This window comes from Ostrea edulis, chromosome 5 (assembly GCF_947568905.1).
Source record: "Ostrea edulis chromosome 5, xbOstEdul1.1, whole genome shotgun sequence".
Taxonomy (NCBI): Eukaryota; Metazoa; Mollusca; class Bivalvia; order Ostreida; family Ostreidae; genus Ostrea; species Ostrea edulis.
In genome coordinates, this window is record NC_079168.1 from 57,086,824 (window position 1) to 57,096,316 (window position 9,493).

Consider the following 9,493-nt stretch of genomic DNA (forward strand, 5'->3'; position numbering starts at 1 on the left):
TCTTAATTTATATTCAATAATCTTGTTATCTATATTCATAGACCTTTATCAAAGGTACATCAAAATTTATCGAATATGCATCAAGATTTATTGAACTTCACATACATTCTACATATAAATAGCAAGATTATTACAGTGTTATATGAATCGAGATTTTCGCATATAGATTACAAGATTATCGAAAAGATAACAAGATTAATTGAATATATAAGTAGTATATGCGTCTGTCTGGGGTGGGTAAACAATAGACCTATTGTTCTCGAGAACAATAGAAATGGGTTTTTCCAGTTATTTTTAGATAGACCTATTGTTCCCAAGAACAATAGATCTATTGATAAAGGGTTTTTCCAGTTATTTTTAGATAAGATCCATTGATAACCGATCTATTGATGACCGGGGTTTTCCGATTATTTTTAGATAATGTATTGTTCTCGACAAGAATGGAAAGGGTCATTACCGTCTTCCTTGGAACAGAGTTGAAGTGTTTTGCAGTCTTCGGACTTTGCACTTCCTCTCTTTTTTCATTGGTAGAAAGTGCATGAAGTGAAAATTTTCAATTATTTCATTGGTTGAAATGCTCTTCAAGGCAAGGGAGATAATTTTCTGGTGTTCTAATTTTTGAATGACTTAACAACTTTTCAAGATTTTCAATCTTAAAAAAATCGACAAAACGAACAAAAGAAAAATTGACACATTACTTTTTTAAAAGCAACTAATACAAAGCATTTCTATGGTTACTTCATTTACAGCAATGTTTTCATTTTTGCATACAAACAGAAAAACTCGCCGTTTTTTGTTTTGATTGCTTGTGTTTTGGGAATTGTCTATTAGGTAGGGCCAATCCCTACAAAACAGTTTTAATGATACCTTAAGCTAAGAATTACATAAGAATAAATAAGGCTTGACTTCAAAATGAGGGTCACTGGGTTTTTTGAAAGCATGCAAAAAAATAATCCATCCACCTGTTGTTACAATTTAGGTAAACGAGTCTAATTTATGCATTTTCAGGGACTTCCAGAAGTATAGTTAATTATGTGTGATTGTTTCATATTTTTTCTTACATATCATAGAGTGACGTTTTTTCATGATTTAAATCAGAGACACAATGATAATTATGTCTGTGAAGTAACGTTGAATCACATTAGAATTTTGATGAATTCACTCTTGATTACTGATATTATATTTTTAGTTTGTTTTGTTTCGTTTCATAACTTTGTTAAAAAATAAATATTTTGATATACACACTGAAAATCTCAATTTCGTTTGATATAGAGGCTTTAATCAGTGCTAATACAGGGAACAGTGATTTTGATTTCCAGTACATATACCCTTCATAAATACAAACTTTTACAATGGGAGTCAGGACACAGCTTTATAGGCATGATGTCCGTGAGATTATTTATTTTAGCTCAATTCAATAATGAAGACAAGGGACATAATTCAACTTCGCTCTATAGAGTTGCTGCTAAAGACGGCAAGCTTTTTTAAAAAGCTTTACTTGTATACCAGGATGAATCGAAGAGATGCTATGTAAAATTCAATGAGGTATTGTTATATTATGCGAGTGGCGTAATGGAGCAGGTCGTGTAAGATAATCCAAGGGACTCCGAGCGAAGAAACTTGACACTTATTTTACTTTAATGCATCGATGGATATACCTGTATCTGTCAGAGACGATGGTCATAAGAAATAAAAAAAAAAAACAAAAAAAAAAACAAGTACATTTTTTCATTAATTTGGTATTTGGTTTCAAGGTTACACTCATGATCTGGATCTGAAAAGAAAAAGGTTTTATTTTCAAAATAATATTACTGTGGAGTGACACTTTCTTTTAATTGATCTAATCCATAATAATTCCACAATAATTACTTTTACATTCACGAGCATTCAAATCTAATACAAAATACACGAAAGAAAAAAATTACGTGTTCACTTAGTCAATATATTAATGATATAATACTCACTACTTTTGAGCAGTCATTGATCTCGTTTGGATGGGTGACTGTGGCGGGGATGGGAGGGGGGGGGGGGTCCGTCTGAAGGGGTGGAGTGCGCAGACTTTACGCAAGGGTCTTCTTCAATGTTACCCATCTCAAGAATATATATTTTAAAACATGTAAGTCACAGATTAAAGTGCGCGAGTCACTTTAATAATTTTTTTACTATAATGATAATTAAAAAAATATTTACCTCCACATCGTCTGGCGGCGTAGTATTCCTCCGCAGTCAATGGCTGGAATATTCCGAGGATCAGCCCACAATGCCTTTAATCTCAACTTGAAGCAAAGGGAGATAATTCCTTCTTTCTTTCGTTTTTACCTATTTAATCACTTTTTAAGTAATTTCGTTTATTTGTTTATCTATTTCCCCCATGATCTCAGAGGATATCAATAGATTTTATCTAAAAATAACTGGAAAAACCCTTTAACAATAGACCTATTGTTCTCGGGAACAATAGGTCTATCAACAAAATAACTGGAAAAACCCTTTATCAATAGACCTATTGTTCTCGGGAACAATAGGTCTATCTAAAAATAACTGGAAAAACCCTTTATCAATAGACCTATTGTTCTCGGGAACAATAGGTCTATCTAAAATAACTGGAAAAACCCATTTCTATTGTTCTCGAGAACAATAGGTCTATTGTTTACCCACCCCAGACAGACGCATATACTACTTATATATCCTTTTATTGAATATAAATAAAGATTTATCACATATAAATCAAGACGTATCGAATATACATCAAGATTTATTGAATATATATCGGTATATTGAATATAAATCAAGATTTACCGAATATAAATCATGGTGTATCGAATATACATCGAGATTTTCGCATAAAAATAACAAGATTATTGATATACATCGAGATTTATCAAATATAAATCAATATTTTCGCATATGAATAATATAATTATCAAATATAAGTCAAACGTTTCACATATATACATAACAAGATTATCGAATATGAATTAAGATTTTCGCGTATAGATATCAAAATATATTGAATATTAATTTAATTTTCACATATAAATGCAGAATTGTATCATACTGCAATGATTTACACGCCATATTAAATTAACCTGTGTCGTTCTTTCTTTTCAAATCGGCGGTTCGAGTTTCCTACAAGAAAAACTGTGATAAAATAGACATTTTATGTCAAAATACTGCAAATAGCTTTGAGTTGATTCTGTCACTTAATGACTTAAATTTGAAATATTAGCACAACTGTTGTGCAGGACGAATAGAGCTCTTATCAGATACCCTATTCCTTTGTCACACACGGGGTAAAAACCCATGTCAGTCACGAAAAGTATCTTTCTTGAATATTTCCCACACTTATTAATAATAACTTTATTGCGAAAGACATACATCTTATAGCATTGTGACATATTCGACCCTGAACCGTTTAAGACTTTACTTCCTGTACAAAATTTCCTTTCTTTAGTTCAGCAATTCATAACAAAGATTATATCTGAAATGCAGTTTACCACTGATACGTGTGTCCACTGGTCTCATCATTTATAGTACAATCAAGTTTTCTTTTCACATAATTCATTCTTGAATGTCATCGCTTTCAAACTCGAAAAGTACGCAAAATATTTAATTTAAAACATAATTTAAAACATATTTAAAGTAGTTTAAGGCATGGAAAGAATTAAGTTTGCTGAAAAAAAATTATTTTTTTTAGTAACATGCGATATGTCCTTTAAAACTTAAATACCATTTAAAATGACATAGCAAAAATAAAACAAGAGGCACATGGGCCACATCGCACACCTGAGTCACCTTGGCCCATATCTAAGATTTTCCTACATATTCGCATGTAAAACTTTTATCCTTATTGTGGCCCCCAACCTACCCCTGGGGGCCATGATTTTGACAAACTTGAATCTGCACTATATCAGAAAGCTTTCATTTAAATGTAAACTTCTTTGGACCAATGGTTCTTGAGGAGAAGATTTTTAAAGATTTTCCTCATATATTTGTATGTAAAACTTTGATCCCTTATTGTGGCCCCATCCTACCCCATGATTTTAACAAACTTGAATCTGCACTATGTCAGAAAGCTTTCATATCAATTAGTACTTTCCTAGCCCAGTGGTTCTTGAGAAGAAGATTTTTAAAGATTTTCCCTATACATTGTATATACCCCCTAGGGGTCATTATTTTAGCAAACTTGAATTTGTACTATGTCAGAAAGCTTTCATGTAAATGTCAGCTCTTCTGGCCCAGTGTTTCTTGAGAAGACTATTTTTAAATGACCCCACCCTAGTTTTGCATTTTTGTGATTATCTCCCATTTGAAGGAAGCATGGTCCTTCTTTTGAACACAATTAAATGCCCTTTACCCAATGATGATTTGTACAAAGTTTGAAGAAGAATAATTCGAAAGTATGAAAAGTATACAGACAGACGGACGGTGAGACCGACAGACGGACGGAGGGACAGACGACGGACAACGATGGATCAGAGAAGCTCATTTGAGTTTGTAGCTCAGGTGAGCTAACTAGGGATCGAGTTTTCACTTTACCGATATTAATTTACTAATGAAGATTCTGAAAACAGGTTGAATTTCACTGTACTCAATAGGCACCTAGGGTGGAATTTTTGAAATTTCCAAAGATCTGTTTCCAAGCGTAATGATATCAAACAAGAGGCCTACAGACCTTATCGGTCATCTGAGCATTATCTAAAAGTATCACTAACACCAATGGCTATGAAATCTAGAAAAACTTCCTGTTCTGCTTATTTAAGCTAAATTGTGTAGAGTCACTTTTAGCAGCAGCAGTTTCTACACAGTTCCCCGGCATTATGGGAAATCTTGAAGGTCGTGTAGAGTCACCTTTAGCGGCAGTAGTTTCTACACAGTTCCCCGGCATTATGGGAAATCTTGAAGGTCGTGTAGAGTCACCTTTAGCGGCAGTAGTTTCTACACAGTTCCCCGGCATTATGGGAAATCTTGAAGGTCGTGTAGAGTCACCTTTAGCGGGAGTAGTTTCCAAAAATACAACAGCAACTTGTTGCAGGCAATAGACTCGTTTACAAATTTTCGAATGAAGTACATGCTTCCTGCACGATGGCCAACTTATGTTGAGCAAATTGTTTATTATTCGGCTTATTCATCAGCAAATATATCATATTCATCAGTAAAATGTTACATTAGCAGACTCAGTTATCAGCTTCGAATTCAAGAAAAACAAGACACGACTAAAGTAAGCATGAATCTTTTAAATCCTTCAAAGGACATGCGGTCTCTTATTCCCCCCCCCCCCCCTCTTAAATCGCATTATATTGGCACTCTCTTCAGTATGCAAAAACTATTATGAGGCACATTATTTACTTTTGCCTTTCACTTTTCATTCTTTGCATTGCTTAGAGTCAATGTCCTAACAGTCTCTTACAACTCTTCGCTTGTAATTGCCATTCAGTTTTTTCAGTTCCTTCAAAATCAAATTAAATTAATCATTAGGGATTCCAAAACTGATAAGGGTTCGATTGTTTATATCAGGCTTACATGTAGTAATGAAACCACTACCTTATTTCAAACATTGCAACAATATCTACATAGTAGACCAATATCATCTGGCCCATTATTCCTTCACTTTAATGGCAAGCCTCTCACTTCATATCAGTGTACTTCAATTTTGCACAAAGTGTTACAGTTCATTCAGATCGACACATCTATCTTAAGTCTCATTCATTTCGAATTGGGAGGACTCGTATGCACCTCGTAGAGTTTTTTCAGAAGAAGATATCAAAATCAAGGGTAAATGGAAGTCTAATGCAGTTAAATCTTACATCCGGGTGTGAATTTTCATAATTTCGGAAAAGGCTTGCGAAAATATACTGGTTATTAACAATATGCTAACTTTTGCAGGTTCCCATAAAACAGTATGGATAATTGGATCATCGATCCTTGATAGATCACGCATTCAGTCACGCTTAGATCTATTTTGGTAATCAGCACCTGTACCTTCTATCCAGGAAAATGTCCATAAGATGGTTTCGCCAGAGGGACATGATATGGAAACATATGGCACCTAAAAATGCTAGGGTTGGTTGATCAGTTTGGCCCTCCGGATGTTATAATGTTGCATTGGGGTGGCAACAGCATTGAGCGCATTCCTAATTCAGCTGGGTGGAGGATCTTATGTCTTGTTCCCCTGTTTTGTATCGAGACGGGGTTTATCTAAATGATATTGGCCAAGTTGTTTTATTAAATGACAATCAAAGGGGTGTTGCTAAATCAAGGGGTCTCTACAGTATTCTCATAGAAGGTGCACAACATTTCCCACAGCGACTAGTTAATTAAGGTCAGTTGATTAGTTAATTGTCAGTTTGTCATGGTATTTGCCAAACTTTTCCGCATGCGGCGAATGTTTCCGTGCACCTTGCTTTAAAGCAGGTAATCAACGACATATGACGGAATTTTTATTTTTGAAGTCCGCCCTAGATTTCTGTTCATATCATTGCTCAGTGACTCATTTGATTTACCTGTATCCATATAAAAGCAATGACAAACAGTCTTAGTGAATTATTGTGTCTACATACATAATCAACTTTGCATGTAATGATAATTGGGAAAATGAGTTGTCGTAAAAGTGGAGGGGAATCACCCCTTGTTGCTACAGGTACATGTGCCTGATATTTACTTTTGTGTAATTGCAATACAGATCGAGCTTTGCAATAGAAGTTGATTTACACAAAAGATTGAATCACACGTGAGAAAAAAAAAACCATATTTCATATCTTGAATCTAGTCGTTCGAGTACCTGAATTGAATGACAACATAAATACCTTAATTGAATGACAACATAAATACCTGAATTGAATGAAATAAATCTGACAAAATATTGATACTCCATAGCATTAGTCATTTTTTATTAAGAAAACGCAGATCTGTTTTTCACAAACCATAAAGAACAATCTTTAAATTCTCTTGGTAATAGTTTATGAAACATTTATTTTTAAATTTTCGGATATACGAGTGCATTGTACGATATCTCAAAAGCATTCGACTCAAATAGTGAAATGAACATTACATCCCTTCAAAATATTCTCCGAGGTTTGAAATACATAATTTTAATCTCTGAATCCATTATTTTGGTAGACCTCTGAGGCACTGACTGATGGCTGAGCCAAGGCCTTGTCGGGACTTGTAACGACGACCAGATAAGAACTTTCTAAGTTTTGGAAAACGAAAAAGTCGCATGGAGCTAGATATGGGGAGTGTGATGGGTGTGACAAGACGGTAACCTTCTCCGATTTCAAACATTGCTTCACAAGCTCAGATGTATGTGATGGAGCATTATCATGAAGTAGACGAACATGCCTAAATCCTGACACAGGGCGTCGTTTATGATAATATTTCAAGGGCTTTTTAGTATAGCATCTCGGTAACACCGACCTGTAATACCTTTGCCCTTCAACACTGGAATTTGTACGGCTATACCATCACATTTGGTGTGTCCAGGGGTCCGTGTTTGCCCCACTATCTATTTTGTATTGCTTATAGGAGTTATGAGATTGATGAGAAGAATATGCAATAAAGAATGTCCTATGTGCTTATGGTTCTTTTGTCAACTACATGCCTTTTGTCGTGTTTAGTTAGCCATATTTTGTTTCCAATTTTTCATACTGGTTCGAAATAGTGAACCCATGTTTCGTCACCAGTAACACTGTTTGCAAATTGTCTCTGATTGAATTTGGGAAACATTTTGAGCAATTGCTTTGTACTCGCACCCGTTTTTGGTCATCTGCCAATATACATGTATGTGGTATCCATCTGCCAGAAATCTTTCCTACTTTCAAAATACGCTTCTAAATGAAATGCACCTGCGATAGTGATATGCCAACAGCTTTGGCAATATCACGAATCGTGTATCTGCCATCACTTTCAATTATTTCCCTGACTTTTGAAACATTTGCCTTGCCTGTTACAGCCTCACAGGTCGTCCAGATTTTGCTGCATCTTTGACGGTCCGAAATTTCTTTCTCCACCAACGAACTGTTTCATACGATATATGTACAACTGTACCTTATCAGACCCATAAACTTCCCCCAATTCAGTTAAAATCTATATTACCGATTGAACCAGTTTTGTGCAAACTTTTATATAAGCTCTAATTTCTTCAATATTCTCAACCCGTTTCCCAACTTACTGTTCTCAGAGGGTAACAATATGTTTTTTCAAATGCTTCTCGACCAATCAGATTCGAGTATTTTACATGAAAGTATAATAAATTAACATTATATAACTATTTTGGACCTGCTCTAAAGTCAGAACCCTGAGGTTGCGAAATTCACAATTTTGGTATATTCCTCTGTTTATCCTAAATATGCATTTAGTTTTTATACGGTATCGCCAAGAATTCTTTCAAATGATAGAGATAATAATCACTATGTATGATAATTTTCGGGATCATGAAATTTTAACAGTTTTTAAAAAGGCTTCCTTGCTCTACATTACTATGCATATAGTTTTTCTTACAGATGTGCAGTTGTAGAGATTTTTTAAGAATGGTTAAGCAGTTTATGCCCCGCTCCTAATACACCGGGGAAGCAGGTGTCTTGAAATTTACAATTTGCGTCCCAAAGATGCTTCATACCAAATTTGAAAAGAATTGGAATGGTAGTTATCAAGAACTTTAAAATGTTGCATTGTTAAAGTATGACAGACAACGCAGGAGGACAGACGCAGACTATAGCAATAGTCACCTAGTGACTCAGGTGACCTACAAAAAAGAAGAGGAAGAAGCCTTTGCAGTATCCCTACACATGTTCCTTCTCCAAATAAAATGAACTTATTCAATTTTAGTTATCTCTGATTAGGAAATTTTGTGCAATCTTTATGTATATCAACCGTTCAGACGATCAGAGTTACAAATGCACCTCATGAAATTGAATAATTCTGATTTTTCCTTGATATCTATTAGCATAAGTAAAAGCATTTCCCAAATAAGCTTGCGTATGTTTATCCTGAAATATTGCTGGCCTACCATCGTTTTAGAAAAGTTTGAGTAAACAATATTACCTGATTTTGGCAATGCAGAGTATTGGCAGTGCGGGAGTGAAATTGGATAATATGATATTTTGCTTTGCTTTTATTCGTTAGTCCTTTTGGAAACACCTACTGACATTATTTAAGACTTTAAAAAGCCGGTAATTGACAGAATGAGAATTTCTAATTGTCGTTGAGGCGGAAGAAACTTAGATCTCACCAAGATCAGGTTCAGCCTGAGTAAATGTAAAATGGGTCCGGGTTTCACAAAACTATCTAAGATCTGGCTTTATTAAAACCTTCCTTAACATGTAAGTAATACATGTGTGTTGTACATGAAAATGTTTTTATTTATGAACACAAACATATTTAAGAAATTTTCATTTTTGAAAATACATGAAGGCATGAACAGCGAAGCTTCGGAACTGTGCAATTAGAGACTGAGAAGCGTTGCAGTTCACGCCCTCAGGCATTTTTAATACCGAAA

General features: G+C 34.6%; 1 long non-coding RNA gene across 1 annotated transcript; it reads right to left on the reverse strand.

Moving 5' to 3' along the window:
• Positions 1-460: 460 nt before the first annotated feature.
• Positions 461-8,879, reverse strand: LOC130054596 (uncharacterized). The gene is made up of 3 exons (XR_008802912.1): positions 2,191-8,879; positions 1,965-2,091; positions 461-1,774 (listed from the first exon to the last, which is right to left on the reverse strand). It is a non-coding gene; the product is annotated as an uncharacterized LOC130054596 (long non-coding RNA).
• Positions 8,880-9,493: the final 614 nt, after the last annotated feature.